Raw genomic sequence first — 9,233 nt, forward strand, 5'->3', positions numbered from 1 at the left:
AGCTGTCCTGGCTGTGCCCCCTCCCAGCTTCTTGTGCACCTCCAGCCTCCTTGCTAGCAGGGCAGTATGAGAAGCTGAAAAATCCTTGAGCTAGTGTAAGCACTGCTCAGCAACAACTAAAACATCGGTGCATTATCAACTTTGTGCTCATCCTAAATCCAAAACACAGCACTGTACTAGCTACTAGGAAGAAAATTAATTCTATCCCAGCCGAAAGCAGGGCGATGTTCCTCAACCCTTGTAAGCCCAGCCCTTAATCTCATAATTCATTAAATCTGGATAAACCATAAAATACCTCATAGCTCACAAGATTTTGAATATGTTCATGTTCTAAGTCAGAGACCAATACTTTCATTTTAGTGATCCTTGTTAATGTCTTCCTTTTCCTTTTGCTGGAGTCAACTGGACTTTAAAATCTTAGTTTCTATAAAAAGGCAACAGTTGTTCTTGATCTGAATCCATAGTTGTCAAGAAGAAGGATTTAAAACATCAAAGTCAATTGTGCATGATACTTCAAAATTATGTAGGTAATAGAGAGCAACTTCACATAAATCTTTTTCATCATTGGCGTCAGGTCTTGAAGGAAAAGGATTGCAACAGTATTAGCAAAAGACTGAAAATTTTCCATTACAAAGTAAATGTTCTACATTTAGCAACTTCCCTTTTCACATTGATTTCAGTATAGTCTTATAGTGGCATAGTTTACTGGTGGAATTTGTTATTAAGTATTATTATTATTGTATATTAATTTTACTATTGCTAAATGTGATCAATGCATTAAAAACTGGAAAAGTAACACAGCATTTAAATGTCAGTGATTAATCATGGTTATGGTTATTTTGTCTTATTTTCACTTTATGTTTACCCTAGCTTCCACTTAACTATTTTCACACAGAGTGCTTTCAGTAGGCTTGACTATGAATTGGAAACTGCTGTCTGAGACAGAGAGGACTGCCCTATGAAGTCTGCTCTCAAAATGGTCCGAGCAGCAATATACTGAAAGAAGTGTTTGATATTACTTATGATTCTACCTGATTCAGTGTAGTAATCTATAAAGATACTTGAAATAATTTGTCAATGCCAATAACCATGTTATTGTGGTGTTCTGCCTTGGCGTAATTAGTCATGTAGGCAAGGTGGTGGGAAGGGAACGGGATATACACCTGCTTGCATAGCATTAATTCCTCTACTTAATGAGAACCTTTGTTTCTTCAGTGCAGTGGTATTTCTGTGCGTACTGTGAAGCTGAACATAGGTCTGGAAGTTGACTTCTGAGGCATTAGGTTTAGTCCACAGCTATTTTGGGTAATTGCACCATGTAAGGTCATCCACAGTTTGACAAATCTAAGTTACATTGTAAAAATATCTAACCCTTTTTCTGCTGCTGCTCCTAGAGGGGTAGCATCTCACTGCTTTGACGATTAGAAACTTTTTTCTAATTTCAAACCCTGATTTATTCCTGGCAAGTTTAAATTCACATACGGTTTTCTGTTTGATTAGTTGGTTTTTGTGTTTGTTTGTGGGGTTTTGGACAGTATTCTTCTTTTCCTTCCTTTGTGTTTACCTCAGGAAATGCATTTACTAAATGAACCAAGCTGTTGCAGTCTCCTGAGTAGCTTTTCTCGCCTTTTTTTCCAGTTTGAATTTCTTTTTCTCAGAACTAAATGATGAGAATAAAATGCAAAATTCTGCCTAAGGTCAGTTCAGGACTTTATAGAATGGTCCTAGTACTTTCCTAAAAAAATAACTTTTCCAATATTCTGGACATATGCAGTATTCTTTTGGAACCAAATAGAAAATAAACAAAAAATATCCCTGTTCATATGTTTTGGACCATCTTGTTAGATTTTACTTTAGGTGTCTTGCTTATCTTTGTCCTTCATTTATGTTCTTCAGAGCTCAAGAAATCTACTGGATTCAATGGCTTTTAAGCTAAAACAATTTATCAAAAATTTCATCACATTCTGAAATGTACTGTAGTAATCAGTAACTGATGATGACTTAAGTCTATGTATAAAACTCTAGGGCAAGATTTCTTGGTGTGGTCTAGCTGCTCTATTCAGTTTGATGCCAGTTTTAGTGTCCATATAACTCTATATTGAATTTCCAGGTGATAGAGCAAAGCAGCCAAGGTTCTCTTGTCTGCCCCTGCTCTACCTGCAGTTGTGTCAGGACAAACATGCCTAATGTGCAGAACTGGGAGACACACTCTTTCATTGCTTTAGTCATTAGCTGCTTTTCTGGCCTACTGAAAACATCAGCCCAAGCATGAGTAGATACACAGATGCTCCTACAGTTTGATAAGGTTGACAGCAGCCTGAAAAGGGGGTCAGCATGCAAGAAAGATGGAGTCTGTTTCTTTCAATGCATATTTCAGATTGCAGCAAGGCCAGTTCAGCTGTGTGACAGCCTTCAAACCTTAGTGTTCCTATTACTTAAAGATTCATTAACTGACCTTAATTTATGTGATGTATTTCAAATGACAGGGAATTCTGAGTAGGCAAGGAGTAAAATTTCAAGCCTTTCAACGAGTGCCCTGAATGGTGTGATCCTGTACACTCATGTCAGGCTCCTAAGTGCACTAATGGGCATTAATGACCCTGACACAGCCTCATCTGGGGCCTCCAGCCACACACAGCAGCAGGAGGGATGTAAGATTGCTATCACTTTTTCCGTTATTTCCACCTTTCACTTAATAAACTCGTTAACGAGTTTTAACTGTCGGTGACTTTCTTACTGAGTTCCTAAAAGAACCAGCGCCTCCTCAATGCAGAACAACACTGCACATGGGCCCAGGAGCCCCATTTAAGCTCAAGACTGATCCTTCAGTCCCAGCCTGAGCTAGGTTGTAGGTGTGCCAGCCTCCAGTCGTGTCTTTTGCTGCTCCTGGCTGGACCTGTGCTGTAGCCTTTCCTTCAGTCCCCTCTTTGGCCCATCTCCTGCTGCCCCTTGATGGATCTCCCTCTTGGACCTGGTTCACCCCTTTCCATGTCTGGCGCTGTTGATGGACCCTGTTACTGGCATGTAACTGTGACCACCCTGTTTGGGTGCTGTGGGACTGCCCACCGTCAGAGAGGGCATGGCTTGCACTGGGTGTGCCCTTGGCCCCTGGCTCTCCTTCCCTCCAGGGTCAGCCAGCTCTTGCAGCTCCCTGACATCTTGCTGCACAAGTTGCTGGAAACCTGTAAGTTTCTAGGAAAATGAAAAGTCTCCATGAAAGTGCGTTGAAAAGTGGGTATGAAAAGCTTCTGTTTTCAGATGGTAGTGTTTTACACCTACTTTGATCCTACAAAAGGCCAGGCTGTGAAGTCTCAGCAACGCTGTATACAGCTCATTGTATCCATATCCATGCTTTGATGATTTAAAAAAATAGGCTAGTGATGGCAACTCTCAAAGAATATATTCTCCATTGGCTTATTCCTCTCATGTTAGCTTCAATGTTATAGATTCGCGTCTAGTTTTCAAACTAGAAGTATTAAACAACTTGATATGCCTGACTGAATTTAATTTGGTTTTTTAGTACTAATACATATTTATTAATGCAGAAATGTGTAGTACAAAAATATGTGAGTTATGTACATTATTCTTCTATTTTGAATGCTGAACAGCCAGTTCATACAGGCACCATACACAAGCACAATCTATTGATGATGGATACTACTTTTTTAAACTTTAATAAAAATCATGTCAAAGTATAAACAAAATCTAAGATGTTTATACAAAATATGTTTAAAATTCATAAACTTCCTAAAGAAACAAATATTTGTCTCCTATAAAGAAGAGTTTTGAGAAGTATTTCTGATAATAAAATATTGCAAAAAAAACCACTTCTGGGGGTGGAAAGTGTCTCCAGATTATTTCTTCCTAACCACAGCCCCCACCACTCTGCTCTAATTCACACTGCAGACAGAGGCTTGTGCAACTACAGGCAGAATCAGACATTCAGCAAGTGAATTAAATTAAGCTCTTTACAAGGTAACTAAAAAACCTGGACCCAGCTACTGCTCTTTTCTTTACATTAGGAAGAACAGATCAGATATGCTCTTCTGATGCCCTAACCTGCTGAAGAGGTACGGCTACCCAGTAAAGGTAATTAACAGAGGGTTTTATGGGTTTTTTAAAGTTTTTTTTTCATGTTTTTTTATGAAATGTTTCCTGTTGCTGTTATTTGATCTTTGGGAATAAGGTTCTTTGAAGTTGCCTTAGGATGAGGTAGCTCTCTTTGTATGTTTTATTTTTGTCCTACAAGTATTTTTTGAGTCCAGGGACTGACTACATGTAGTAATGATTTTTAAGGTAGGGAAGCTTAATAGGTCAATGGCTTGCTGTTTCTTTGTAATGTGCTTCTCTGACAAATTCTAGGGATGTCTTGAAATCTTGAAAAATCCCATTCTGGTTTTGGGTGCTAGGGGACTGGTTCAGCTGTTTTATAGCTGCAGCTGTGTATATCTTGAGTATAAAAAGTTTGGATAAAGTGTCTGCTTTCCTGTCATCTTTTCTTTCTATTCCAGTTTTCAGTGTGGAGCTTATTATGCAGCGGCAAAGAGGCAGTACTAAAGGGAAAGGAGGCTGTGCTGACAAGTTTTAGATGACTACTGTATGGAAAAGGCACAGGTGATTACTGGACTTCCCACACCGCTATTATTTCCCTGCTTGCTTGTTTCATTGTACTAATTCTCAAATTCATCTACCTCCTAACTTAAGCTTTTACTGTCTTATTCCTTATTTCAATTCTGCAGTGTCCATAATTCACATCTCTGAAAAGGATCATGTTTAATTCTCTGATTTTTTTTTTTTTTTCCTGAAACAAACTTGTTTTTTCTCTTATCTAATGCTCTCTACCTAAGCATTTCCAGCTAGTGCGGTTCATCACTGAAATATAGATGTGGTGAGAGGAAGTACATATTGAAAAAGGCTTGTAACATAACTGTTAGTTGGTGTTAGCACAGCATTTCCTAAGTCAGTATTGGGTTTGCGCCTATATTTTGAAATTATTTCTAGGAGTTGTTTGGCATTGTCTTTCTTTCTGGTTTTATCCTAGATGGAGATGGTTTAGATGACTCCACTTCCAATCTGAGTGCAAATAATAGGGAAGTGGAAGTAAGCATAGGTTCAAGGAGCACTGCTCACTGAATTGATGTGAACAAATAGGAAAGTGGTACCAGAGTGCAAGAACTTTCCTATGACCAGACACGTGGTCTGAAATTCAGCTGTGCAACTAAAACAGTGGGCTGTGTGTACATATGTACATATATATTTCTGCCTAACAGAGGCTTGATAGTGGGAGAAGATTATTTCAGTAATTGACCACTGGGTATTTTTAGAAGCTGTGCTACTCTCTTTCCACTCACTGTTCAGCTTCTATTTGTGTGTGGCAAATTGCTTTATATGGGGAGGAGTCTAGGAAAGCTTTGAGAGATGTAGTTCTATACAGTTTCTCCTGTTTTGTTGATTCACTTAATGCAACTATTTGGCAGTTCTTTTAATGACTTTTTTTTCTGGCCTCATTCTTCTGGGAAGGAGGAAGGGGTAAGTGCATCATGCAGCTATATCTTAAAGGGATATAATTTGAAAACATCATTCAAGTCTTGAGAGATTAAACTTTCAGTAATGTTAAAGCTGTGTAAGGGACTTTTTGCACAAAGAGTTCATTAATATTAGAAAATGGGAACAAATGGGATTCACCTGCTTCTCCAGGTGTCTTGTTTCACTTGTGTTATAGAACAAGTCTGTCCACCTTCTGAGGCTCACTCCTCTAGGACTGGCATATGCAGCCTGTGGGGCAGTTCTTCAGCATGTGTGCTTTGAATAGCAATGCGTATAGGACATAGTTTTGAGAATATTAAACACTAGATTGAACTAGATAGTGTGGCCAGCAGGAGTAGGGAAGTGATCATCCCCCTGTACTCGGCACTGGTGAGGCCGCACCTCGAATACTGTGTTCAGTTTTGGGCCCCTCACTACAGGAAGGACGTTGAGGTGTTAGAGCGTGTCCAGAGAAGGGCAACGAGGCTGGTGAGGGGTCTGGAGAACAAGTCTTATGAGGAGTGGCTGAGGGAACTGGGGTTGTTTAGCCTGGAGAAAAGGAGGCTCAGGGGAGACCTTATTGCTCTCTACAACTACCTGAAAGGAGGTTGTAGCGAGGTGGGTGTTGGTCTCTTTGCCCAAGTAACAAGCGATAGGACGAGAGGAAATGGCCTCAAGTTGCGATCCCTGGAGGTATTCAAAAGATATGTAGATACGGTGCTGAGGGACATGGTTTAGTGGTGGACTTGGCAGTGTTAGGTTAATGCTTGGACTCAATGATCTTAAAGGTCCTTTCCAACCTAAATGTTTCTATGATTCTATGAAATAGTTAATGTTTTAAATTGGTTGAGCATGTATTTTAAAACAGTTTATACAAAACGTGGTTTTGAAGTTCAATTCAGTGCCCAGACGATAGTTTACATGCACTTATTGAATTCAAAGTCCTCATATCTACTGATAAGAAACTGTATAGCTGGATATAATTCAAAGACAATAGCTGTCTTCATAGAGCTGTGAAGATTATTGTCCTGACCTGACCTGCGATTCTGATGTCTGTGCAGTGCTGCCTCCAAGTATCCATATTCAATAAATAATCTTTGGCTCAGTCAGAGATACATTTCATTGTAATCTTTTAAGAGGAAGGGCAGAGGAAAACTCTCATACTTGCACATTTAGCTCATTAGTGTTGTGTCTTGCAGTGAACAGCTATGTGTTTCTGAAGCTGATTTTTTTTTTTTTAAAGACAATATATTAGTGTCACAGTGAAGAAGTTTTTTCAGTAATGGCTTTCTATCACGTTGACTACAAAGTAGCTCTTATTAAATATATCTTGTTTCATTCTTTAAGTATTCTTTCTGGTAGGAGTTTTATGGGTTACAGATTAGGTCATTAACAAACAAGGTAATTAAACGCCATTTTTTCTTTTTTTGTCTTAAAACCCCACAGATTTAAAGGTTAACTGCTGCTTCTATAACTTGTACATGCTTGAATATAAAGTGTTAGAGAAACTGTTTTTCCCCTCCAAATGCACTGTAACCAAAGGTTTTTGCCTCAAAGGTATTCATCTCATGTCCAGACTATTATTCATTGTTATATGAAATAGATGATTTTATTCTTTATCTATATACAGTAGGTTTTTTTTAAAAGTCCCTGTTCTGCAGTCAGTATTTCCTACATGTATGTGCTGATCACGCATTTGATGCATCTTGCCTTTAAAGCATCTAGAAAGAGCTGAATCTCGTTGAATTGACTCTTAGGATTATTTAAGTGAATAAAAGATTTGTTTTCATTTTGACTTATCTTCACTACCTCTTTTCTGATTCAGTATACCAATTATTTTATTCCTGGATGATCCAATTACAGAAAATATGAACTCCATGCTCCTAGACACTTCAACAGCAGGAGGTTAGAGTGACCCCAGACACTTAACGGTAGGAGACTGGGATGACTACCCTGCTCTGGACTGTAGTCAAAGTGTAGGCAGAGGAGAGATGTGGCAGACAGCTTGTACTACCTAACTGTAGGTATTGTTTTGTTTCTTTTCTGTTGCATTAACAGTTACATGGCCTGAATCAGATATGTGTACTTGTGATTTGAATGCACATGTATAAATACGCATATAGCATATGCTTAAATACGACATAGCATTAAGTTCTGTCTGAAATATGCTTTTAAAAAAATGAAAACCTCATCTTGAATTAATGATTGAGCATGTTTATAACTTGGTTTCAAGTATTTTCTATTGTCTCTGTTATGTGATATCGTTGAGTGGAGACAATTTTAGAATTTGCAAGTCCCTTTTTTGACATAATCGCAACATTAATTCAAAGACTCTTCAGAAGTAGAAAATGACAGTGAACCATAAAAACATGTTCTCTTTCAGTAAAGTATGTATTTCATATATTAAAGTTAATGTTCTTGGCTGCATCTTTAGTTTAACATAACATGAATTTTACTTCAGCTACAGATATAAAGCTGATGTGGAACTTGAGACTTTATTTCACTTATTAATTAAAGTAAGCATATGAACTAACATATAAAGAATTTCATAAAACAGCAGACACTGCATGGAAAATTTACCGAAGTGCATTCCTTCAGTTGTAGTAAGCTCATTAAATACTATAAAATCACAGTGGAATTGAGATTTTTATTTCAAGGTTTTATTTAAACAAATGTTTTCCCAAGGTGAAGAACTGCAGTGCCTTCATGAAGGTTTTACATCAATAGCTAAAACTAAGTTGGTGACTTATTAATGTATCCACTTCGAGAGGATAGCTGCTGGGAAATGGAGGAGAACCCTTACTCCTAGACGCCCGCTCACTTAGATCATGCATGTGTTTCTGTACTCAGAAAATATCTGCTTTGCTATTGAGTAGATGCTTGCAAAGCACAGGCATGTGAAAGACCCTGTGGTACTGCCCTGTGGAAGTGTGCCCTGCTCTATCAGCAGCCTGGTGTACAGTCATTCAGAGTGGTATTTCAGAGGATGTTTTTGTGTGGCATGGTTACAACAGTGAGACTCCATACTGTAACTTTAATACTTCAGCTAATGAATAGGAAGCTAACAATTTCTTAAAGTTTCTAATTTTTTTAAGTTTGTGGGCTACAACATCCTTGAGGATGCTCTGGGACATGACGATAAGGGAAGTGGATGGAAATCTATAGCTTTACATGCTCATGTTGGAGTTCTTACAGCATCAAAATGCCTGGTTACTTCAGGGTGAAAAATCTTTCTGCATCTACAAATCAGAACATGTGAAGGGGAGCTCCATGCCTGATGGCAGGATGGCGTGTTCCCATATATCTCATGGTTTTAGCCTTATTGGAGTTTGGAAATGATAAATGCAAGCTTTGACTGAGATATCTGAGGAATGGGAAATCATGATCTATTTGTACACCTTATGTATACTTTTGAGTGGCCTTCACAGATGTATTCTGAAAGTATGGAAATCTCTCCTGTGATTATTAGCCCCCTGTTTGGAAATAAGGAGGAAAAACAGTTATTGTTTCTATTTAGGAAGTATGTTGGGGAAGGGAATGTATTTTACTGTAAATGGAATTTACTGTGAGGTTTTAAAAAACAACCCCGCTCCCCCCCCCAAAAAAAAACCCCACACCAACAACCAAAACAAAATACCCCCCAACCCAAAACCAACCAAACAAAAAAACCAAAAAAAAACCTCAGATAAATCAGTTTAGCATCTTTT

The sequence above is a fragment of the Aptenodytes forsteri genome, unplaced genomic scaffold (genome assembly GCF_000699145.1).
Source record: "Aptenodytes forsteri isolate BGI_AS27 unplaced genomic scaffold, ASM69914v1 Scaffold13, whole genome shotgun sequence".
NCBI lineage: Eukaryota > Metazoa > Chordata > Aves > Sphenisciformes > Spheniscidae > Aptenodytes > Aptenodytes forsteri.